At 45.1% G+C, this 25,083-nt stretch overlaps 1 protein-coding gene across 5 annotated transcripts in view; it reads left to right on the top strand.

Moving 5' to 3' along the window:
- AP1B1 (adaptor related protein complex 1 subunit beta 1) overlaps window positions 1-25,083 on the top strand; it is an 82,090-nt gene that overhangs the window by 20,918 nt on the left and 36,089 nt on the right. Inside the window, exon 1 of one of the 5 annotated variants that reach the window (XM_064578618.1) lies at window positions 5,919-6,060. The exons of 1 other annotated variant lie outside the window; for it this stretch is intronic. The gene's annotated coding sequence lies outside the window, so the exon portion shown is untranslated. Of the gene's footprint in view, window positions 1-5,918; window positions 6,061-25,083 lie in introns of those variants that run through there. 3 more of the 5 variants (XM_064578613.1, XM_045887376.3, XM_064578615.1) reach the window with 3 other exon arrangements.

Raw genomic sequence — 25,083 nt, 5'->3', positions numbered from 1 at the left:
TATCTCATTGTGGTTTTGATTTGTATTTCCCTGATGCCGAGTAATGTGGAGCATTTTTTCATGTGTCTGTTGGCATTTGTATGTTTTCTTTTGAGAAATGTCTGTTCATGTCTTCTGCCCATTTCTTGATTGGATTATTTGTTTTTTGGGTGTTGAGTTTGATAAGTTCTTTATAGATCTTGGATACTAGCCCTTTATCTGATAAGAAATCTGCAAATATCTTCTCCCATTCAGTAGGTTGTCTTTTGGTTTTGTCAACTGTTTCCTTTGCTGTGCAAAAGCTTTTTATCTTGATGAAGTCCCAATAGTTTATTTTTGTTTTTGTTTTCCTTGCCTTTGAAGACTAACAAGAAGTTGCTATGGCCCAGGTCAAAGAGGTTGCTACCTGTGTTCTCCTCTAGGATTTTGATGGATTCCTGTCTCACATTTAGGTCTTTCATCCATTTTGAGTTTATTTTTGAGAAAACACAAATTCTTAATTATGATCCATTCCTATCATTTATTTATTTATTTATTTATTATGTAAAGATTTTTATTTATTTATTTAACAGAGATAGAGAGAGAGCACAAGTAGGCAGAGCGGCTGACAGAGGGAGAGGGAGAAGCAGGCTCTCAGCCAAGCAGGGAGCCCAATGCAGGGCTCGATCCCAGGACCCTGGGATCATGACCTGAGCTGAAGGCAGCCACTTAACCAACTGAGCCACTCAGGCGCCCTTCCATTCCCATCATTTAGTAAGTGATCTAATTACCAACCTTTACATTTTCTAGTACATTAAAAAAATACACATATACTTATTTTGTCACTGACCAAAATAAGAGGGGAAAGGGGCATGGAGCTCAAACTTTATTTGCAATGGAAGTATGAGGTAAATATAAGGTTATTAAGTACAATCACAGGTCCACTAATAGTTCATGAGGTAAGAAAAATATTAGTTTCCAAAAAAATTAGACAACTATCTATACCTATAGCTTTGTTCTTCTAGCCAAGGGACAAGTTAAAAGCAGGTCACCAGTGCATGAGCAGCCTACTTACTACATATAACCCGAACTTTTTTTTTTAAGATTTTATTTATTTATTTGACAGGGAAAGAGACAGTGAGAGAGGGAACACAGGCAGGGGAGTGGGAGATTGGGAGTGGGAGAAGCAGGCTCCCTGCTGAGCAGGGAGCCCTACGCAGGCGATCCCAGGACCCTGAGATCATGACCTGAGCCAAAGGCAGATGCTTAACCTACTGAGCCACCCAGGTGCCCCCCGAACATTTTTTTTTGTTTTATTTATTTAAGTAATCTCTATACCCCATGTGGGGCTTGAACTCATGACCCGGAGATTAAGAATCACATGCTCTTCTGACTGAGCCAGCCAGGAACCCCTAACCCAAACATTTTTTATTCTTTGAGAATAAAACTCTCCACTGCCAAGATGAAAAAAATGAACCAAAATACACGTTTAAAAAACAAAACACATTCCATAAATCCAAATAAGTATTTTGATGATGGCAAATATGCACTGCCTTCTCCAGTGTTTCCTAGAATTTTCTGTGATCTATTTGGCCTTCAAAAAAAATAATAGCTCCTATTCTACTTCTCAGCTGAGCCTAAGAGAGCTGCTATTAGTTCCCCATAAGTAACAAAACCATCTAGAACTACCATAAGCATAAAGTACTACCAAAGATTATCTTTCTTACCCAATAGGTTATGTATGACAAAACCTGCATGTCCAGCCACCTTTTAAAATGATTAAACAGGAGTGCCTGGGTGGCTCAGTTGGTTAAGCAACTGCCTTCGGCTCAGGTCATGATCCTGGAGTCCTGGGATCGAGTCCCACATCGGGCTCCCTGCTCAGCAGGGAGTCTGCTTCTCCCTCTCACCCTCCTCCCTCTCATGCTCTCTGTCTCTCATTCTCTCTCTCAAATGAATAAATAAAATCTTTAAAAAAAATAAAATAAAATGATTAAACAGCAGAAGATACCACAGGGCACAGGGCAGACTATGAATTTCTAACAAGATATGTTATAAGAGTTTGGTGTCTTGCTAGGTGTTGGTACAGAGTGGGGAAGAAGCGTTAAAGAACTGTTTAATTGCTATTGGCCCCATGCAGATTTCAGCCCAAAGGGATCCTGTGCTACATTAGGATTTATTTATTTATTTATTTAAAGATTTTATTTATTTATTTAACAGAGAGAGAGAGAGAGCGAGAGCAGGAACACAAGCAGAGGAGTGGGAGAGGGAGAAGCAGGCTTCCCGCGGAGCAGGGAGCCCGATGCGGGGCTCGATCCCAGGACCCTGGGATCATGACCTGAGCCGAAGGCAGATGCCTAACAATTGAGCCACCCAGGCGCCCCTACATTAGGATTTAATCGTTCTTTAGCAGAAAGAGAAACCAAATGATGAAAATGTTCAAAACATTAGTGGATTATTTTAGGAAATGGCATTCTAAAATGGGCACGTGCACTGGCAAATTCCAGGGATGCTTCAAGTTCTTGGATAAAAGACATTCTGCACTTTGCAATAATCATTCCAAATAAAAATGTTGTTGATTTGAAACAGACTAAGAAACTAACCGCCTTCACACTTTCAGTATCATAATTCCTTAGAAGAGCATCAGGTAAATATATATTTTTTTCCTTTGGTAAATTAGGTACATCTAAGAGAATATTAGAAACTATCATATTCAATTGTAACTTACTATCTACTAGAAGTGATCATTCCTTTTTAAAAAAATAAATTTATTTATTTTAAAGACTTTTTATTTATTTATTTGAGAGAGAGAGAATGAGAGAGAGAGAGAGCATGAGAGGGGGAAAGGTCAGAGGGAGGGAGCCAGATGCGGGACCTGAGCCGGGACCTGAGCCGGGACCTGAGCCGAAGGCAGTCGCTTAATCAACTGAGCCACCCAGGCACCCCTTAAAAAATATACTTATTTATTTAAGTCATCTCTACACCCAACATGGGGCTTGAACTCAAAACCCCCAGATCAAGAGGGGCCTTCTCCACTGACTGAGCCAGCTAGGTGCCCCTGGAAGTGATAATTCTTTTTTTTTTTTTTTTAAGCTTTTATTTATTTATTTGAGAGAAAGAGAGCACACACAAGTGGGGGGGTGCAGAAGGAGAGGGAGAAGCAGACTTCCCACTGAGAAGGGACCCCAATGCAGGACTGGAGCCCGATGCAAGACTCAATCCCAGGACCCTGGGATTATGACCTGGGCCGAAGGCAGATGCTTAACGACTGAGCCACCCCGGTGCCCAAGGAAGTGATAATTCTTTTTTTTTTTTTTTTTAAGATTTTATTTATTTGACAGAGAGACAGAGCGAGAGAGGGAACACAAGCAGGGGGAGTGGGAGAGGGAGAAGCAGGCTTCCCACGGAGCAGGGAGCCCGATGCGGGGCTTGATCCCAGGACCCTGGGATCATGACCTGAGCTGAAGGCAGATGCTTAACGACTGAGCCACCCAGGTGCCCCTGAGTATGTGACTCTTGGTTGTAAGTTTGAGTCCTACCTTGGGTGTAGAGATTACTTAAAAATATAATGTTAAAAAAAGTGAAAAGAAAAAATGTATCTTTTACTATCACCTTATTAATCAGGCTGTATGCCACAAAGATAAGCAAAACAAAGGTCGAACAAACCTTAAGAAATCATGTCAGTCGAGGGACACCTGGGTGGCTCAGTCGGTTAAGCATCTGCTTTTGGCTCAGGTCATGATCCCATGGTCCTGGGAAGGAGTCCCTCATTGGGCTCCTTGCTCAGAGGGGAGCCTGCTTCTCCCTCTGCTTGCTACTCCCCCTGCTTGTGCTCTCCCTCTCTCTCTTTAGCAAATAAATAAATAAAATCTTAAAAAAAAAAAAAGAAAAGAAATCATATCAGTAGAGGTACAAAGGAACCCATGATTGGCTTTTTAATATCTAATATTTAAGCAGTGTGAAAAACGTAAGTAAAGGCAAAGCAAACAAACATTGCCATTATTCATGTTTTCATATTTTTCTTTTTTTTAAGATTTTATTTATTTATTCATTTGAGAGGGAGAGCGAGGGAGCACGAGCGGGGGTGGGGGGTGGGGGGGGCAAAGGGAGAGCGAGAATCAGGCTCCCCGCAGAGCAGGAAGCCCGACTCGGGGCTGATCCCAGGACCCCGAGATCATGACCTGAGCCGAAGGCAGACGCTTAACCGACTGAGCCACCCAGGCACCCCATCATCAGGTTTTCATATTTTCACTAGCAAAAAATTTTCATTAGGTTAATGTTTGACTTCATCCTTCCCCCTGGGCTTGAATTAACACATATTTCAAATGCTAACCTTTTACTTATATAATCTAGAGGATGAAACTAATTCCTTTTCTTATTTATATTTGGTTTATAACCTGATGATAGTGATGTATCTAAAAGCAATGTTTTCAGGGTGCCTGGGTGCCTCAGTTGTTGAGCATCTGCTTTCGGCTCAGGTCATGATCCCAGGGTCCTGGGATCAAGCCCCACATGGGGCTCCCTGCTCGGCGGGAAGCCTGCTTCTCCCTCTCCCATTCCCCCTGCTTGTGTTCCCTCTCTCGCTGTCTCTCTCTCTGTCAAATAAATAAATAAAATATTTAAAATAAATAAATAAAATAAAAGCAATATTTTCTAATACTTAGGTGAATAATGTAAGAAAGAGTGTGAAGCCAAAGTCTCTTGTTTACTGCTGCAATGTATGTAAAAGGAGTGCCTTACACATATGAAGTGCTCACTAAATTTATAATTATAAAAAAACCCTATACAAGTACTCAAAAACAACACAAATATATCTTTAGCTAACCGGAGTGGTTTAAAACAGAAATAACACTTTTCAGTTATATATATTTATAGTTCATAATTGAAATACTTCCTCCCCACACCCAAAAACAAGATGTTCTTTACTTTTCCTGTAAAGAATTGAGGAAGCAGTAAAGTTACCTTTTACATATAAGAAACGGGTAAATGTTACTAGACTTCTAAATCATTTTAAGTGACTAGCGTTTCAGTCTGACATTAATGGTCTCATAATGTAGTAATAGAACTTTTTTTTTTTAAGATTTTATTTTTAAGTAATCTCTACACCCAACTGTGGGGCTTGAATTCACAACCCCAAGACCAAGAATCACTGAACCATCCAGGCGCTCCTAGTAATAAGCACCTTTTTAAAAATAGGTGTTCTTTTCTCAACCTGAAGTTTAGTTTATAAACCTTTAATTATTATCTTTGCTGAAAACACCTTTGACAGAGGTGGCATTCATATCTGATTACAAATGTGCCCAAATCTAATGAAATCACTATCATGGCAAAAAGAAAATGCTCTAAGAGTCAGAATATGAGCTTGTCACAGTTAAACTCATTCCCAGTAAAACATTTTTAAAGTGCAGTGACGAAATACTGTTTTAAGGGGAATGATCAGAAATTATCTGTAAGGAGAAAGTTAATAGTACCAGAGTCGGGAGTGAGGTGATTATAGGAATCAACGTCCTGGCAGACCCAGCAAAGGAAAATGGGATATTATGAAGTTCCTCTTGGATAAAAGTTCCTCGGAGGCACGTGGGTTTAACTCTTCCAGTCGGAATTTCCAAAGGGCTGCCCTGAAGGGCAGCAAGCGCTAGACTGGATTTACAGTTCTGGTTTTGACTCTAACATTCATAAGGAAATTAATCTTGAGCAAAACCTTGCCTTTCTCAGAGTCTCAGTTTCCCCGTCTGTCACACAGAAGGAAGAGATGGCCCTTAAAGTCGTCACCTTACGTTACTTAAATTACTTAGCTAATTTTTTAGCACTCTGCGGGTGGCAGCGGCGAGGGAACGCCCCGGCTGGGGAGGGGTTAATTCGTCTGGCCCCGCCCCTCGGGCACCACCCCCGCCCGGGTTGCACCCTTGACCCCGCCCCCAGGCCTGCGTCCACCGGAAGTGCCCGCGCGCGGGCAGCTCACTTCCGCTCGGCCGGTGACAGCCGCGGGGCTCTGAGCGGCCGGCGGCGCGGACGCACCGGGGGAGCGGGAGGACGAGGCCGCGGACATTTTGCTGGCGAGCCGAGCCGCGCCGTGGTGCCGGGAGCCGTTCGGACCTGTGGGTGAGGAAGCGGGGAGTCCGGCGAGGCAGGAGAAGGAGTGGGGCGGGGAGGCGGTGGTCTGAGGTGAGGGGTTTGTGGGGTCAGAGGTCACGGAGAGGACGGGACGCTAGAGGGGCGAGAGTGGCTTCCCAAGCCACGACGAGACAGAAGGACTGCGGGTTCATTCATTCGTGACCACCACTGAATCCCGGCCGCCCCAGCCGGCAGCCCCTCCTGGGGTGTGCTCCCGAGAGACTCCTACCTAGACTTAGGCCCCGAGGAGTCGGCCCCTCGCCGGGGGAGAAACTCCTCTCCCGGTCCTGGCTTCCTCCTTCCATCCTGAGGCCTCCCAGTCATTCAGGGCCTTATCTCTTTGCCAAGGTTCAAAAAGAAAAAAAAAAAATCAAGAACCGGCTCTGCGCGCCTGCCCCGCCGTAGGCTTGGGCTTGGTCTCTCCGTCGGGTTTTCATGGACAGGTTATCTGGGGACACCTGTGATCATGCTAAAAATACTGACGAAATGCTAGCTACTAGTTATTGAGCTCCTACTGTGTGCTAGACACCGCGCTAAGCACTGTAGGTACAATGCCACATGTAAACTTCACAACAACCCTTGTGTGGTAGCTGTTGTTGATACCCTCATTTTATCCACAAGGAAACCAAGGTCAGTCCTTACCATAGGTATAGGCAGAGCCAGGGTTCTTTTTTTTTTTAAAGATTTTATTTATTTATTTGACAGAGAGAGAGACAGCGAGAGCAGGAACACAAGCAGGGGGAGGAGGAGAGGGAGAAGCAGGAACCCACGGAGCAGGGAGCCCGATGCGGGGCTCGATCCCAGGACCCTGGGATCATAACCTGAGCCGAAGGCAGACGCTTAACGACTGAGCCACCCAGGCGCCCAGCAGAGCCAGGGTTCTTACCCAGGCTTTCAGGGACCTGCAAAGTGCAGAGACAGAAGAGGCTGGAGCAAGGTTGGGATGTAGGGGCTGTTTGATACCTTTAGCTGCCGTTGTATTTATTCGAAGCTATGTAAAGATGTAGCCTTATTACGTTGCGTCTGATCTTCATAAGGGGCATTTGATTCACATGTTTAGGATGAAACAATACTGCAGGCTATTGCTATAAGTAATTACATTTCAGGGCAAAAGTGAAAGTTTTTCCTGACTATTGAGAACTGTGACACACAAAACAGGCTATTCATGAAGCTAATTTAAGAATATTCAGACCGTCTCTTAAGAGTGGTTGAGCTGCATTCCTTTTGGAATAAAGAGAGGAAGCACATGACCCCTAGGGGATCTTTTGGCCCTAGGTTCTTGAAGAACGTTCTCAAGGGGAGGGTCTCTGTCTCTCTCAGAAAAGTGCAGGCCCCTTGGCTTCTTGGCTGGGAAGCACACATCTCGCTTGGGAGATGGTGAGGTCATTTGATGGATGGAGGACCAGACTCTGGGAGTCTGAGCCTTACTCCTTTGCAGATATTCACTTGCTCCAATTCTGCCTCAGTTTCCCTGATAGCAGCAGGAGAAAGACCTGCTGCCTTCCTATCCAGTCCTGGGTGTTACAAGCCTTAATGAACCCATGAAGGTTTTCACATGCTTCTGAAGAAAGCTGTGATATAAATATTACTGTAGTACCTTTTTTTAAAAAAACATATTTATTTTTTTTAAGATTTTATTTATTTGACAGACAGAAACCCAGTGCGAGAGGGAACCCAAGTAGGGGGAGTGGGAGAGGGAGAAGCATGCTTCCCGCAGAGCAGGGAGCCCGATGTGGGGCTCGATCCCAGGACCCCGGGATCATGACCTGAGCCGAAGGCAGACGCTTAACGACTGAGCCACCCAGGTGCCCTGTAGTACCTTTTTTAAAACTCTATGATCTGTTTTTCTAGTTCCATTGAATTCACAGAAACTTAATATTGTCACCTTATCCCCATCCTTCCAAGGGAGGATTTGAGATGAAGTGACTTGTCACAGATGGTGGGAACATGAGCAAAGCTCAGAGCATCTGGCTGCCTGTCCTGAGTTGAGCCCACCAGCCTCCTCCATCCTCTTAAAAACTGTCATAAAGAGTAGCCTCAGTAGTTCTCAAAGAATCAGATCCCTCAGAGGTTGTGGAGAGATTATCTGTTGCGTATGGGTTGAGCAGAGGCTTCATCCTGAGTGGCCTGAAGGGCTCAAAGGTGTAGTGGAAAAAGCACTGCCGGACTCCCCATGAGTCAACCCTGGGTTCCGAACCCAGCTCAGCAGCTTCCTGTTAGTGTGAGCTGGACAACTTACTTAGGCTTGGCCTCCTTTACTTCAGCTCTAAAATAATGCCACCACCTTCTCCTTATCCCCCCCACCCCCAGCCCTGGTGTGTGTGGGGATTAGATAAGGAAATTTGTGCAGAGACTGTTACTGCGTTTGGTTGCCTTGACCCTAGGCAGTTGATGCCTACTGGGAGCCTCTGTCTAAGGAAGGCTGTCAACCCTGGTTTGTGGGGTATTACTTCCTTCTGCAAACAGAGACCTTTACGTACACAGGACTGCTCCCACCCTTCTCGTTTCACTTCCTAAACGTGTTTCAGAACAAGTTTAGTCTGTTGATCCTACTGGCTTTGGACTTAGACTTTCATGTTTTGCTGGTCATCCTCTGAAGCTGTTGCATGTCTTAACTGCTCACTTCCCAGAGAACCCCCCCATGCCTGGCACCAAAGCCTGACATGCTGACAGTGAGCAAACATGGCTTGGGTATGGGTTTTGCATTTTGGTGTAATTATGAAAGATTGAGAGGGCATCTGTTACATGTAGATGTTTCTTTTTCTGAACAGGTTTTTTTTTGCCTGAGATAGGCCACTGATACATGATTATAGCCCAGAAATGGTTTTAGTGTTATGTTTTTCTCTTCACACAGAGAGGAACAAATAACACCAGAGAGAAGATATCACTTGAGCACTTGGGGAATCCTTTAAAAAATAATCCTGCTTGAATATCCATCAGTGACTCCTTATTGCCCTCAGACTAAAATTCACATTCCTTATCATGGCCTTCAAGGCCTTTTGGGCTGACTTCTGCCTGGCTCTCCTGCCTTATCTCTCCTACTCCCCACTTCCATCTCTTCCCAAGCTCCAGTCAAACTCAAACTCAGCCACTTCTGCAACCCCCAACTCTTTTTACATTCTTTGTCTTTGTTTTGTGCTATTCTCTGCTTGAACACCATTTCCTGTCAACACATGCCTCTTTGCTGGACCACTACTTGGAGCTTCCCATCTGATCATCTCTCTCACCTTGCAGGCCTGAACCTCCTCAGTGGGTTTGTCATTGTCTGTTCACTTGGCTGGCTTCTAAGTAAACAGCTCTTAATCCTTGGGGAGGACTTGTCTTAACTGTCTGTGTCTCTAGCACTTAGTGAAATGTCTGGCACATAGGTGCTCAGTAAATGTTCAGAGAATGAATGAATGTTGCATTGACTTGTTAAAATTCTTTGATTACTAGGGAAGAGGGAATTCAAAGCACTTTCCTGTCCATCCTCATACCACTCCAGGGGGATAGGGAGAAGTCTGACCGGTGATAGGATTAACTACTCTCTGGTGTTGTTGCTACCACCCCGCTAGCCACCAGAGTGACATTGTCTGGGGAAAGAGCCTTCCAGGCCCAAGATAGTGAAGAGTAGGAGTGTCCCTGTCTTGTTTGAGGAACAGCAGGGAAGCTGAGTGAGCAATGATCAGGGCAGTGGCTTATGAGGTCAGAGGAGAATGGAGGGGGCTTCCAGGTCAAGATGAGAACCCTGGCTTTTACTCTGATTGAGGTGGGAGCTGCTAGAGGGTTTTGAGCAGGAGTTCTGAGATCTGACTTACATTTCAACAGGCACCACCAGAGTGCTTCAGGGCCTCCAGAGACTTGGGGTTGGGGAACAGCGAGGAGGTGCTGGTGGTAACCACTCTCCCTATGTAGTAGTCATAGTGGCCAGCCTATAGCAATAGGCCACTTGGGGCACTGCTGAAGACTTTGTATGTATTGACCTGTTTTATTTTATTTTTTTTAAGATTTTATTTATTTATTTAAGAGAGAGAGGGAGAGAGCACAAGAGGGGGGAAGCAGACTCCCTGTTGAGCAGGGAACCCGACTTGGGGTTCAATCCCGGGATCCCGGGATCATGACCTGAGCGGAAGGCAGATGCTTAACTGACTGAGCCACCCAGCTGCCCCTGTATTGACCTGTTTTAGCCTCACAGATCCCTCAAGTATGTGACATTACAATTCTCATTTTACAGCGGTGGTATGCTTATGCCTGTTAAGTTGTGTAGACCCCTGGAGAGCCCCTGTCACACCTGCTGTGGCCACCTTCCCTTTCCCAACCCCTAGTTCTTGGATTGTCTCCTGTTATTTATTTATTTATTTATTTATTTATTTATTTATTTATTTATTTATTTGAGAGAGAGAGAGAATGAGAGAGAGCAAGCACAAGAGAGGGGGGAGGGTCAGAGGGAGAAGCAGACTCCCTGCCGAGCAGGGAGCCCGATGTGGGACTCGATCCCGGGACTCCAGGATCATGACCTGAGCTGAAGGCAGTCGCTTAACCAACTGAGCCACCCAGGCGCCCTGTCTCCTGTTATTTAATGTTGCTGAGGAGGGGCTTGGCTTTGGTTTTAGACTGTCAAGCCTCATGCTTTTTGGGTCTTTAGCCTTGGGCTTGAGCTCTTACCTCCATTAAGAGGGTCTCCCCAAAGTTGGGAGACCTCTTCTCGTTAAGGTAAGAGGCTGGTTGAGTCCAGAATGCCCAGAGTCCATCAGCAGCCAGAATTGCCGCCTTAGTGACTGCTCTCCCAGGTTTACCGTCTCCTCTGTGGACTTGAGCTGGAAGATGGTAGGTTTGAAAGTCAGGTCTCAAAGCTTTAAAACCAGTCCTCCATTGTTAATTTTCAGCACTGAAAACATTCGTTAAAGCAGAGCTCTGTGAAGGAATAGACTTGGGTGACACATAGTTTTTGCCACACCTAATTGTTTTTAGGGTCTTAACCATATTGAGAGTGGAATGACAAAATTTCATTAGCCGGTGAGTCTGCTTCTGTGTTCTTCATTCTTTGAATGAAGCTGAGTGGCTGGATGTTGAGACAGTGTCCTGTCACCTTCTCCAGGTGGCCATCTGGTTAAATTTTAACCTCCTTTCCTCCCCTCCTCCACACTCCCTATCCTCCTCCCCTGTTTTCTCTTTCTCCATAGCATTTATCACTATCTCAGATAGTATATATTGTACTTATTTATCTTGCCTGTAGCCCCTGTCTGCCATTGGGATGTATGCACCATGAAGGGAAGGATTTTTGTCTGATTTATTCACTGCTGTATCCCTAGCATGTAGACCTGTTTATGGCACATGGGAGGTGCTCAGCAAACATATGAATAGGAATGGGGGTGGGGGCGAAGGCAGGAAAATATGTACTTAGTATAGGAACAGTATCTTTGTGGGTTTTTTGGTTTTGTTTTTTTGTTTTTGTTTTGTTTTTGTTTTTGTTTTTTTAAAGATTTTATTTATTTATTTGACAGAGAGAGACACAGCGAGAGAGGGAACACGAGCAGGGGGAGTGGGAGAGGGAGAAGCAGGCTTCCTGCGGAGCAGGGAGCCCGATGTGGGGCTCGATCCCAGGACCCTGGGATCATGACCTGAGCCGAAGGCAGACGCTTAACCGGCTGAGCCACCCAGGTGCCCCTTTGTTTTTGTTTTTTTTTAAGATTTTATTTATTTGAGAGAAAGAGTGAGAGAGAGCACGAGCGGGGTGAGGGGCAGAGGGAGAAGCAGACTCCCCAGTGATCAGGGAGCCCGATGCAGGGCTTGATCATGACCTGAGCCAAAGGCAGACGCCCAACCGACTGAGCCACCCACACCCCAGAGACACTATCTTTGAAGTGATGTCATCTAAGCCGAGATTTGAAGGATAAGTTGGAGCAGCCACTCTAGAAGCTGGAGAGGATCATCCAGGCAGAAGGCTCCTTAAGTGCAAAAGCAATGACGAGCTTGACACAGAAAGCCTGTGGGCCTAGAGGGTTATAGGCGGAGGGAAGGGCCTGTCTGTGTTCACATCGCAGCTGTGTCAGACCCCCTGCCCCCAGCATTTGCATCCCCACCTCTAGCAGCTTTAGTCTCTGAGCTGATGCCTGTGGGAGCAGGGGATGGTGATCTGGCCTCCCTGAAGGAGGTGGCCTTGACCTTTCTCCTGTCAGAGTTGTTGCCGCCTGATCTTCTGCCCTTTGCCCTTTCTTCTCTCTTTTCTTTATTTACTTGTCTTCCATTTATTTATTGGCTCTAAAATGGGCTAGGGGGTCTGACATTTTCAACTTCAATTTTATCAAAATAGCTTGACAACCAGAGCAGATGCATGTCTGATGCTGGCAAACCCTGTGAATGGAACATGGGGAAGCTGGTCTCTAGCTGAGGTTGGTTTACAAAACTTGAAATTTCCCCAAGAAGAGAGTTGAGCACTAATCATTCACACATTTATTGAGCACCTACTATTTGTCAGGTAACAGTCTAGGAGCTAGGGATACAATAGTGACTAAAATGGTCAAAATCTTTGTCCTCATGGAGCACATTATGGAGGGAGAAAAAACAGACAATATAAATATATTTTATAGTATGTTGGTGATAAGTATCTTGAAGAAATACAAAAGAAGAAAAAGGATAGGGAGTTGGGGGGTGCCTGGGTAGCTCAGTCGGTTAAGCGTCTGCCTTCAGCTCAGGTCATGATCCCAGGGTCCTGGGATCAAGCCCCACGTCAGGCTCTCTGCTCAGCGGGGAGCCTGGTTCTCCTTCTCCCTCTGCCTGCCTCTCTGTCTACTTGTGCTCTCTCTGTCAAATAAATAAATAAAATCTTAAAAAAAAAAAAGGATAGGGAGTTGGGGAAATTGGTTGGGGATGTGCAGAATTTTAAATGAATTGGTCAGAGGAGGTGACATTTGAGTGAAATTTGGAAGAGGTGAGGGACTGAGCCATGGCGCTATCTGGAGAAAGAGCCTCTCTGGCAACATGAACGGCATTTGCAAAGGCCCTGAGGTGGAAATGTGCCTGTTGTGTTCAAGGATCAGCAGAGAGGCCCCATATGGCTGGAACTGAGGGAATGATAGAGAAAACAGTGGGAGAAGAGTTCGAAGAAGTAATGGGTGGTGTGTATGTGTGTGAAAGAGAGACAGAAGGGGTGTGTGTCTCATATGAGCCTATAGTCCATGAGGCCATGTAGAGATTTTGGCTTTTACTCCAAGGTGAGATACGGAACCGTTGGGAGAATTGGACAGAGGAGTACCACTGTCTGACTTCAACTGTAATGGGATTGTTCTGCCTGTTGCTGAAATGTGTTGTCGAGAGCAGTGTGGAAGCAGCTTTGGTAGCAATCCCAATAAAGAAGTGATGGTGGGGGGCACCTGGGTGGCTCAGTCATTAAGCATCTGCCTTTGGCTCAGGTCATGATCCCAGGGTTCTGGGATCGAGCCCCACATCAGGCTCCCTGCTCAGCGGGAAGCCTGCTTCTCCCTCACCCAGTCCCCCTGCTTGTGTTCTCTCTCACGCTGTCTCTCTCTGCCAAATAAATAAATAAAATCTTAAAAAAAAAAAAAAGTGATGGTGGCTTGGAGCCTGGTGGAAGTGATGGAGCTGATGAATAACCACTTTATGGATTCTGGATTCATTTTGAAGGTAGACCCCATAGGATTTGCTAATAGGTTAGATGTGGAATATGAGAGAGTGTGTGTGTTGTCAAGGGTAACTGAGGTTTTTGGCCTGAGACCCTGTTAAAGATGTTGATAATGAACTAGATCATGAAAACTGCAGATGAGCCAGTTGGGGGATGGGGGGAAGCAGGAGGTCAGTTTTTATCATGTTAAGTTTGAGCTGCCTGTTAGCTGTATAGACATTCAAGTTCAGATATTGATTAGGCAGTTAGGATATATGAGCTGGGAGTTCACTGGAGAGGTTGGGCCTGGGGGTCTAAACTTGTGAGTTATCAGCATGTAGATGATACTTAAAGCCTTGACACTGGATGAGCTCATCAAAGAGGCGAGATAGTATGGAGGGTGGGGGTGGGGCCCTCCAGTAATGGAGAAGGAGAGAAGGAAGAACCAACAAAGGAGACTGAGATGGAGCAGGCAGTGGGGTAGAGGGGAAAGCAGAGTGCATAGCATCCTGGAATCCAGGGGAAGAAAGTGTTTCAAGGAAGAGGAAATGATAAGCAGTGTCAAATGCTCGTCATTGTGAGACTTGTCATTTGACAGGATCACTCATCTTCTGCCAGCGGGATCTAACACGCTCTCGCATCCAAGACCATCGCTGAATCTCATCCTTCCTTGCCTAACCTCATCTGCTCCTTTCCCTTCCAAGTCCTTGCCTTCAGCCAGGCAGGGATTCTCACAAACTCCTGAACACGCATGGTTGTTTGGCTTTGGATAAATCACTCCTCTCTCAGCATCTTTAATTCCTCATCTATAAGTGGATTACCTTGAGAATTAAATGAGAGAGGGGCTGTAAACCATTTAGCACAGAGCCTGCGCCCCAGTCACTGTTGCTGGTGGTTTAGTCTCTATTTGCTCCCTGTTATGCTGGCATCTTGTGGGTCTTCTCCAGGTTGCCCTCAGTCCTCCCTTTCCAAATGTGACTCATCTTTTCCTGTCCGGAAAGCACTTCTTTATCTAAAAGGGCTTCCCTAGATGTTCCCCCAGTCTCAGCACCCTCCTCTGAACAATGGTGGTATTTATATGGAAGGCATGATTGCTCTGCTATTCACCTGCAGTTCTTTACTTGGCCTCTGCATCTGTAAAAGCCCAGTGGGAAAACTGTCCTTTGTCTGCTGTGGGCATGCTCCTGTGTGGGGCACCGTCCCCGGTCTCAGAGTTGACAGTGCCCCACACTGTTACACATGCTGAATGGATGACTCCAACACTTGACAGATCTTCAGAAAGTGTTTCATTGTATAGATGGGAAAACTGAAATTCTCAGGGCGCCTCGTTCTAGTCTTTGGCCTCTTTCTCTTGATTAATTTAAGTATTATTCAGAAGAAGCCCCTGTTACTTTCTTTTTTCAAGTCCAAAGGAACCTTTCTTTCTCTTGACAGCAGATCTTTCCAAGCTTTCTTTCTGTAGATAGTTGAGAGCTGGCACAGGATTCTAGAATTAGTTTTTTTTTTTTTTTTAAGATTTTATTTATTTGAGAGAGAGAGAATGAGAGAGAGAGAGCGAGCACATGAGACCGGGGAGGGTGAGAGGGAGAAGCAGATTCCCTGCTGAGCAGGGAGCCCGACGCGGGACTCGATCCCGGGACTCCAGGATCATTACCTGAGCCGAAGGCAGTCGCTTAACTAACTGAGTCACCCAGGCGCCCCTAGAATTAGTTTCTAAAGACTCAGTGCTATTATAAGAACATTTGCATGTGGCATGTGTGTGCCTTTACTTCCTTTTCATTTTGGGGCTTTAACTGCTAGTGGGTCTCAGGAGATTGATTTTGGCTAACTACTTTTCATCCAAATCCCAGAAGACCCATAACTCAGCAGGCTCATCCAGACAGGCTTTCACTAGGCACATTACCAAACTTGACATTCCTGTTGTCCAAACTGGATGGGCTGGTCCTAAAATACTTGTAATTCAATGTTCAAGGGATTCTGCAGGGATATGTGGCAACATATTTCATGTATCCTTTAGCTTGGAGTGTGTCTGATTCTGCCAGGGCTTCATTCAGAGAGGGGAAGTTGCCTTGCTGGACAGAGTGGGACCTGTGGGGCCTCATTGTGAGGCAAGGGTAGAGAGTGTCAGTGCTACCATTTTCTAGCTATGTGACTCCAGAGAAATGCCCTGGTCTCTCTGGGCTTCACTTTCCTCATCTGTAAACTTGTGATATTATCAATACCTTTTCCACAGATTCTTGTGAGGATTAAATGTGAAGCTCTTTACATGGTGTCTGGCCCAAAGAGCGTATCTGTTTGCCATTACTACTACCCCTGCCACCTTTGTTCTGAATTTCATGCCAAGCCCAAAAAAGAGCACAGCTTATTTTCTCATAGTTATTAAACTGACTTGAAAGAACCTGTCTGTCTGAGTTTGGTGACCATGTTGTCTCAGAGAGAAAGTCTGAAATCTGGTTTTCTCTACTGCTGAGCCACCTTTTAATCTTCAAGTTGGCCTCACCTGTTTCCCTGTCTATAACGTGAACTTTAGGACTTACCTGTGAGGACCGTTTCCTTTTTAAAAGGAGACTGTCAGGTGAGCAGTGGTGATTAATTGCTGGGTGGTGAATAGAATCATTGTCTCTATTATAAACTCTAGGCTTCATGGGGCAGGAACATAATCCAGAGCATGGCACAGAGTAGGGGAGTATTTGTGAATGAATCAACCTGTGCCTTTGAGACAGAACTGAAACAGCCAAATGTGGGGTGATTAAAGTTCGGCTTTTCTGTTCTAAATGAAGAAGAAACAGCAGCACCACCCTAACCCCTTTTATTCACTCTTCCTAGCTTATTCTTTTTTTTTTTTTAAGGTTTTATTTATTCATTTGAGACACAGAGATACAGAGAGAGAGCATGAGCAGGGGGAGAGGCAGAGGGACAGGGAGAAGCAGGCTCCCCGCTGAGCAGGGAGCCCGATGCGGGGCTCGATCCCAGCACCCTGGGATCATGACCTGAGCCGAAGGCAGATGCTTAACGACTGAGCCACCCAGGCGCCCCCCTTGCTTATTCTTTTTTTTTTTTTTTTAAGGTTTTATTTATTTATTTGACAGAGAGAGACACAGCGAGAGAGGGAACACAAGCAGGGGAAGTGGGAGAGGGAGAAGCAGGCTTCCCACGGAGCAGGGAGCCCGATGTGGGGCTCCATCCCAGGACCCTGGGATCATGACCTGAGCCGAAGGCAGACGCTTAACCGACTGAGCCACCCAGGCGCCCTCCCCCACCCAGTTTATTCTTAACTGTCCTTGAGCTAATGTGCCTGGAGCAGGTTTCTGAACAGCTCTTCATCAGGCAAGGGTTTAACAGTGACAGTTTTATTATTTTTTTTTTATTTTAAGAATTTATTTATCTGAGAGTGCGAGGGCACGAGCAGGGGGATAGGCAGAAGGAGAGGGAGAAGCAGACTCCCCACTAAGCAGAGAGCCCCATGCAGGGTTCGATCCCAGGACCCTGAGATCATGACCTAAGCCAAAGGCAGACGCTTAACCGACTGAGCCACCCAGGTGCCCAACAGTGACAGTTTTAAATGGCACTGAAGATGGAAGCCACCAACATAGACTTTTAGGGCTCATTTTTCCCTGCCCAGATATCCTTGAATTCAGAGATGAGTCTTGACAGCTGGATCAGACCTTACCAAATATCTCCTTCCCCTTTCCCTTTCCTAAAGCTGCTTCTCTGGCTGATCTCACAATACTGATTGTCTCCCTTGTTAATTCACCGAGTGCCAGTGGTATGCAGTGCACTGTGCTAGCGCCACCAACATTATGCCTCTCATCCGAGTGCAGAGCATGGGTTGCTGTGGCATGAATCACTGCCCTGAGACTAGAAGTCCTTTCCTTGGCCACTGGCAGGCCATTTGGGGAATTGTTTGGCTTGTTACTGTTTTCCTTCCTACTGAAGACCTAATAAGATTTGGTAGCCCTGGCTGCATTCTGAATTTGTTTTCTCTTGTCCCTTGGAAATGTCTTTTGTCATGCTCAGAGAATGATCATGCTCCATTTCCTCTTGTTTGATACACTGGAAGAACACTCATTGGTGAGGAAATGGATTTCTCATCTTTAGCAGAGAATCCTAGAATGTGAGATGTGGGAGTTTATCTGTCATTTAATAGACTGGAACTGTTGTCCTGTGGAACTGTGGGTTGTCTGAAGGGCCCCTGGTGAAGAGGGGGAGTTGGGCATAGTGGAATGAGCTAGGCTTAAGTCCCCCACTCTTATGTCAAACAGAGCAATTCTATTTTTGTTTTAAACAGTTTAAAAGCGAGAAGGGGCTTGGAAAGCCATTGATCTGGTTGAATTCTCTTGTTTGACAGAAAAAGTAAGGCCCAGAGATGGAGGGATTTGCCCTGGGTCATATAGCTGTTGGTAGCAAAGCTAGATTTCCTGGCAGCTATCTTGGCATTGGACCAGCCTTGCCATGTTTATTGAAAGTTAACCACAAAGGTTTATGTCCCTGGTCTGCCCCATCGTCACTCACTGGTCTCATCAGGGAGTCCTCTTACCTTGATCTGTTATAGGCCCCTGGTTTTGTAGCTTCTCTGGGAACCTGTCTTTTCATTCATTTTGTCAGCAAACATTTGGTGAGCTCCTGGAATGTGCCAGGCATTGTGCCAGTCACTGGGTTGACAGCATTAAATAGGACAGATCCCAAATTAGAGTCGTGAGGAGGGATGTGAAGAAGTCCACGATATGACTGAGTCAAATGTCAGAGAGGCCTCTGCCCCTCTGGGTCTGGAGAAGGCTCCTATAAGGCAGCAGTGTTTGAGCTGAGACTGAGGATAAACATGGGGCTGGGAACAGTGTTTTGGATAGACGCCGCATTGTTTTCTAAACTGTATTATATTTGAAAGAGGGGCTACATGCACAGGATATAAAATTCCTAAGACATAAGCTGGTGAGTGATGAGAGGTGAGTCTCTCACCCCATCCTTTAGCAATCTGGCTTCTTTTCTGGAGGAAAAGATTATCTTTTCTTCTTTTTAAAATTTTTTTTTAAGATTTTATTTATTTGAAAGAGAGAGCACGTGCAGCTGGGGGGGGGGATGGGCAGGAGCAGAGGGAAAGGGACAAGCACATTCTGCACTGACTGCAGAATCTGATGGGCTTGATCTCATGACCCTGAGATCACAACCTGAGCCGAAAGCAAGAGTTGGATGCTCAACCAACTGAGCCACCCAGGCATCCCTAATTCTTTTTTTTTTTTTTAATAAGTAATCTCTATACTCAATGTGGGGCTTGAACTCATGACCCAGAGATCAAGAGTCACATGCTGTACTGACTAAGCCAGCCAGGTGCCCCTGTCGTGCCATAATTTTTATTTTTTTATTTTTTATTTTTTTTTTAAAGATTTTATTTATTTATTTGAGAGAGAGAGAATGAGAGAGAGAGAGTACATGAGAGGGGGGAGGGTCAGAGGGAGAAGCAGACTCCCTGCCGAGCAGGGAGCCCGATGCGGGACTCGATCCTGGGACTCCAGGATCATGACCTGAGCCTTAAGCAGTCGCTTAACCAACTGAGCCACCCAGGCGCCCCTATCGTGCCATAATTTTTAAATAAGCCCTCTATGGAAGGACATTTAAGGTGTTTACAGTAGTTTGTTATTACAAAGGATGCTACATAAATAACTGTATGTACATAGCTTTTGCAAATATAGAATAAATTCCTAGGGGCTTCTGAGTGGCTCAGTCAGTTCAGCTTAGGTCATGATCCTTTTTTTTTTTTTTTTTTAATATTTTATTTATTTATTTGACAGAGAGAGACACAGCGAGAGAGGGAACACAAGCAGGGGGAGTGGGAGAGGGAGAAGCAGGCTTCCCGCGGAGCAGGGAGCCCTATGCGGTGCTTGATCCCAGGACCCCGGGATCATGACCTGAGCCGAAGGCAGACGCTTAACGACTGAGCCACCCAGGCGCCCCAGCTTAGGTCATGATCTTGTGATCATGGGCGTTGGGCTCCACAGTCAGCACGGAGTCGGCTTCAGATTCTCTCTCTGTCCCTCCCTCCGCTCATGTGTTTTCTCTCTCTCTCTCTCTCAGATAAATAAATAAAATCTTAAAAAAAAAAATAAGAAGAAATTCCTAGAAGCAAACTTGCTGGGTCAAAGGGTCAGCACCTTTGCAATTTTGATAGCTGTTGCCAAATTGGTGTAGAGGTTGTAGCAATTTAGACTCTTACTAGCATCGTATAAGGGTATCTATTTTCCCACATCAGCACCAACATGGAATGTCATCAGACTTTTGGGTCTTTACCAGTCCAGTAGCTGATGGATGGTATTTCATTGTAGTATCAATTTCTCTTATAAGTAAGCTTAAACCATTGTTCTTAATTTTCTGTGAATGCACTACATCCTTTGCCATTCTCCTATTTTTAGATACTTTTTATGTATGAAGGAAAATAGGCTTTTGTCTGAGATGTGATGGAAATTTGTATGTGTGTCTATTATATGTCTTTCTTATTATGTTTTTGGCCATGCAGGAAAACTTAATTTTTATATAATCAAACTCACAGATTTTTAAAGACTTGATTTAATGTCACACTCAGAAAGGCTTTGTTTCCTCTAGAGTATACAGTTTTCCATTTTCTTCAGCATTGGGTTTTATATTATTTTTTAAAAAAATTCAATATTTGGGGCACCTGGGTGGCTCAGTTGGTTAAGCGTCTGTCTTCAGCTCAGGTCATAATCCCAGGGTCCCGTGGAGCAGGGAGCCTGCTTCTCCCTCTCCCTCTGCCTGCCGCTCCCCCTGCTTGTGTGCTCTCTCTCTGTCTCTGTCAAATAAAAAAAAATAAAATCTTTGTGATTTACAACAAGTGATATGTCAGCTCTTAAGTGTACCAGTCTGGCCAGTATCTGCATCAAGATGCAAATCATTTCCATCACCTCTAGAGTTCTTTTGTGCCCCATTCAAGACAGTCCTTCTCAGCTAGAAGCATCCACTGATCTGACTTCTACCACCATAAGTTAGTTTTGCCTCTTCTTCTTATCCTAGAATTTCATGTAAATGGAACCCCATTGTATTTATTTTTTAAGATTTTATTTTACAGAGAGAGCACAAGCAGGGGGAGCGACAGGCAGAGGGAGAGAGAGAAGCAGGCTCCCCACTGAGCAGAGAGCCCAATGTGGGGCTAGATCCCAGGACCCCGGGACCACGACCCGAGCCGAGGGCAGATGCCTAAACCACTAAGCCACACAGGCGCCCCGGAACCCCATGGTATTTATACTTGTCAGTGTGCTTTCATTCCCACATTGTCCCCTATCAGAAGAAATGAGTGAACTGGGTAGAAGAGCAAGTGCTGCTGTCCCCATTTTCAAGAGAGGAATTGGATCATAGAGATGAAGTAAATTAACATCAGTTCCGTATTCTCTCCTTTAAAATTATTATTGTTGGGGCACCTGGCTGGCTCAGTTGGTAGAGTACGTGACTCTTCATCTCAGCATTGTGAGTTAAGCTCCATGTTGGCCATGAAGTCTACCTAAAAAATAAAAATGATAAAAATAAAATAATTATTGTTATCATTAGCAATTTTGAGATCTTGGGGAAAAGTTGAAATATATTCAATATTTATTTTCTTAATGTATTTTTTATAGATTTAAATTTCTTTTATTAGTTTAAAACACCAAGATTGTTTATCTCTTGTTCATAGAACTACATTTAGATATGTGAAGACCTCACAAATTTAAAAAGTGTTGAGAACTTTCCTTACACCTAACTAACTCCAGTGGCTAAAATTCAGAGTTTTTTCCCCCTTCCATTTTCTTCCTAGGACCTCATTTTTCCTCTCTTAGATTACATTACATCTTTGTTCTAGTCAGTGTGTCACTGATTCTCATCAGAGAGTTCTTTATAATTCTAGAACACCTAAAACTACTGTTTCAGGCTTTATTACTCAGTTTCTTTTTTTTTTTTTTAAGATTTTATTTATTTATTAGAGAGAGCATGAGAGGGGAGAGGGTCAGAGGGAGAAGCAGGCTCCCCACTGAGCCGGAAGCCCAATGTGGGGCTCAATCCTGGGACTCCAGGATCATGACCTGAGCCGAAGGCAGTCGCTTAACCAACTGAGCCACCCAGGCGCCCTATTATTCAGTTTTTTTGCTTTAAGTCTGGTGGCAGGGGAAAGCAGGAGCGTCAGTAGGTTTTTTTTTTTTTTTTTTAAGTAAGATTAATAGGGACTGGTCCTGGGATTATAGGATCAAAGTGGGAAGGTAGATTTAAGGTAAGGACAGCATCAGTGGCTCTTCAAAGACAAAACCAGTCCTTCCAGGTGTGCCCCTCTTTAATTTTGACTTTCCCTCCCCTCCAGGCATTCCTTAGCCAGTGAATGCTGAAAGTGAAGGGTATCCCAGCCCAGAATGCTTTCTCCTTAGCAAAAGTGACTCATCACACTGGCCAGAGCAGTTTCCAAACCAAAAATTCCCCCTGATTATTGCTTTTTATTTATTTATTTATTTATTTTTATTATTTTTTTAAATTTTTTTATTTTTTAAGATTTTATTTATTTAAGAGAGAGAATGAGAGAGAGCACATGAGAGGGGGGAGGGTCAGAGGAAGAAGCAGACTCCCTGCCGAGCAGGGAGCCCGATGCGGGACTCGATCCAGGGACTCCAGGATCATGACCTGAGCCGAAGGCAGTCGCTCAACCAACTGAGCCACCCAGGTGCCCCCTGATTATTGCTTTTTAATGTGCATCCTGTCACTTCCAAAGATAGAATCCAAACCCTAAACTTTTTCTTGCCTGAATTGGCTGGCTGCTTTCAGTTGTGGCTCATGTACACAGTCAGATCCATCAAACAAGGTCTTAGCCCCTTTGGCCTCCATTAGGAGGCATGCAGTGTATGGCAATGGCTGAGTAGTGCCAGGGAAAGCACCCGTCTTCCCTGTGGCATCCACAAGTCTGATCCTTTAGACTGAACTGTAGGGTTTTTTCCATTCCTGTAGAGAGAATGAAACATCTCTTGCACTGACATCTAAGAGGTAACTGCAGAGAAAGGACACAGGAGATAGCCACCCGTAGCAGATCAGCCAGGGGCAGTTGATCTTCCACAGTGAAATGAGGTGTTTTTTTTTTTTTTTAAAGATTTATTTATTTATTTATTTTGAGAGAGAATGAGAGAGAGAGAGCACATGAGAGGCGGGAGGGTCAGAGGGAGAAGCAGACTCCCTGCCGAGCAGGGAGCCCGATGCGGGACTCGATCCCGGGACTCCAGGATCATGACCTGAGCCGAAGGCAGTCGCTTAACCACTGAGCCACCCAGGCGCCCATGAAATGAGGTTTTTAAAAATCTGTGCTCTGGGTGCCTTTGCAAAAGCGTTTTCACTTCTCACTACTTCCCCTTCCTCCTCCACTTTAGTCCTGTACGTGAAACTTCAGAGGGATACGATTTCTGCATCATCAGCCCCATTGGGCCCTCTGCAGAGAGATATGCGAAATAGATATTGCAGAGAAAAGAAGCAGCCAGCACTCACACTGGGTAGCAGTTTAAGTTGTGAGTAGTTGCTGAGCACCTGTAAAAGGAAGTGTGTCATCAAAGCTTAACGCTATAGGGGTATGAGCAACTGTGGTGGTCTACTTAGCTGACCCTGCAGCTCTGTTGCTTTTTTTAATCCCCCCAAAAGAAGCTTCCCACCCTTTCTTCCACCTGGGCAGTTGCATACAACACAAATCTGTCCCCAGGAGGTTGTGTTCTGGGAACCTAGGGCCCCAGATGTTGTGTTGTGCCTGCAGATGAGGAGAAAGCCCCCTACAGCCTCCTCTGTTGGAGAAGGAAGAATCTCTGGGCAGCACTGAAGTTAGACATCTAGAGTAGTTTTGGGGTTTTGTTCACTTTGATTTCCTTCTAGATTTTTTTTTTTTTTTTTTTTAAAGATTTTATTTATTTATTTGAGAGAGAGAATGAGAGAGAACAGGGTCAGAGGGAGAAGCAGACTCCCTGCCGAGCAGGGAGCCCGATGCGGGACTCGATCCCGGGACTCCAGGATCATGACCTGAGCCGAAGGCAGTCGCTTAACCAACTGAGCCACCCAGGCGCCCTGATTTCCTTCTAGATTTAACAGTGGAGGGGTTTATATGTTGCTGTGATTCTTTTGGTCTAAAATTTTTAGGCCCTTTCGCCTTCATTGATCCCTCTTCTTAGACTAAACTTTGAGAAATGGGGTACTTCTATTTTGGATAGCTCTGCCCGTTGTGCTTTCATGCCTGTGACTTCTAAAGTCATACAGTCCTTTGTTGTGTGGCAGACATCGTATTATCTGGTTGAGCTGCTCATTCGCAGCACTCCAGAAAGAACCTCTAGGTTGGTGAGATTTCTCTGAGAAAATGGCCTTATGTGTGCACCAAAGAAAATGATTTTCACTGTAAGTAACTCCTCTAGGAGACAAATGCTAAACGTTACATAACAGAGCTGTCAGCAAGCCAAGGCTCCCTGGGATGCTCTTGGCCCCTTTTCATTTCTTTTAAAAACTGTCAACTCAACACTGGCCATGTGCAGAACCCTGAGCCAGTTCTGAAGGGGGAGGATGGACAGAGCCACGGACCAGGCTGACGTGGGTTCTCCCCTTGTGGATCTGTCCACAGCCCTGACTCCTGCTGCCAGGACCTGCAAGTTAGAATCCCTGCTGTGGGTCTGCCAGCACCAGACACAGCAGTCTCTTCGGCTTTTTCCTGCACCTCCCACAGAAAAGTGCCATCATCCCTCTTCAACCTTGCAAAGCAAAGGAAACTAGAATTGTGTTTTTTCCTTTGTACTGTTTTGTCAGCGAAGCCTTTATTCCAAAGGGATCCACAAAGGATTTAAGGCAGCCCCCGAGACAGTACATACTTGTTTCCCATTGATCACTAAGACAAAATCTATTGGGTGTCTCAGTTGGGGAACAGCCTCGTTGCCATCCTGCTGTGAATACCAGCTTGGTCTGGAGAATTCAGTTGGGCTGGAGAGGAGCCATGTCAGCTTTGTTTCCAGAGACTTTTGAAATGATCCTTGACCTCTCACCTCCATCCCACCAGTAACCTCCATCTTGCTCCCACATAGTAATGCATTGAAAGACGATGTTAATAGGTTCTGTGGGTTTTTTTAATTAATTAGTTTCGAGGTTTTATTTAAATTCTAGTTAGTTAACATACAGTGTAATATTGGTTTCAGGAGTAGAATTTAATGATTCATCACTTACATATAACACCCAGTGCTCATTACAACAAGTGCCCTCGATGGGTTCTTTGTTTCAGTCTCTTCCACGGAGGCAACAGAAGGGACAGAGTGAGTGAGTTTTTTCCATTCAGATGTCTGTTTTTTTGGATTGTGTGGTTTTCTGTACCATGTGAGACTACAGGTAGGATTGGACAGTTGTCATCGAAAGTCTTAGGGTTTTTGAACTGAGTCCTTAGC

Source organism: Mirounga angustirostris, unplaced genomic scaffold (assembly GCF_029215605.1).
Source record: "Mirounga angustirostris isolate CCGP_5_RB_7025 unplaced genomic scaffold, mMirAng1.0.hap1 SCAF_14, whole genome shotgun sequence".
Classification (NCBI taxonomy): domain Eukaryota; kingdom Metazoa; phylum Chordata; class Mammalia; order Carnivora; family Phocidae; genus Mirounga; species Mirounga angustirostris.
The sequence above is the reverse complement of the archived record's forward strand: the minus strand, read 5'-3'. Positions and strand labels throughout refer to the sequence as shown.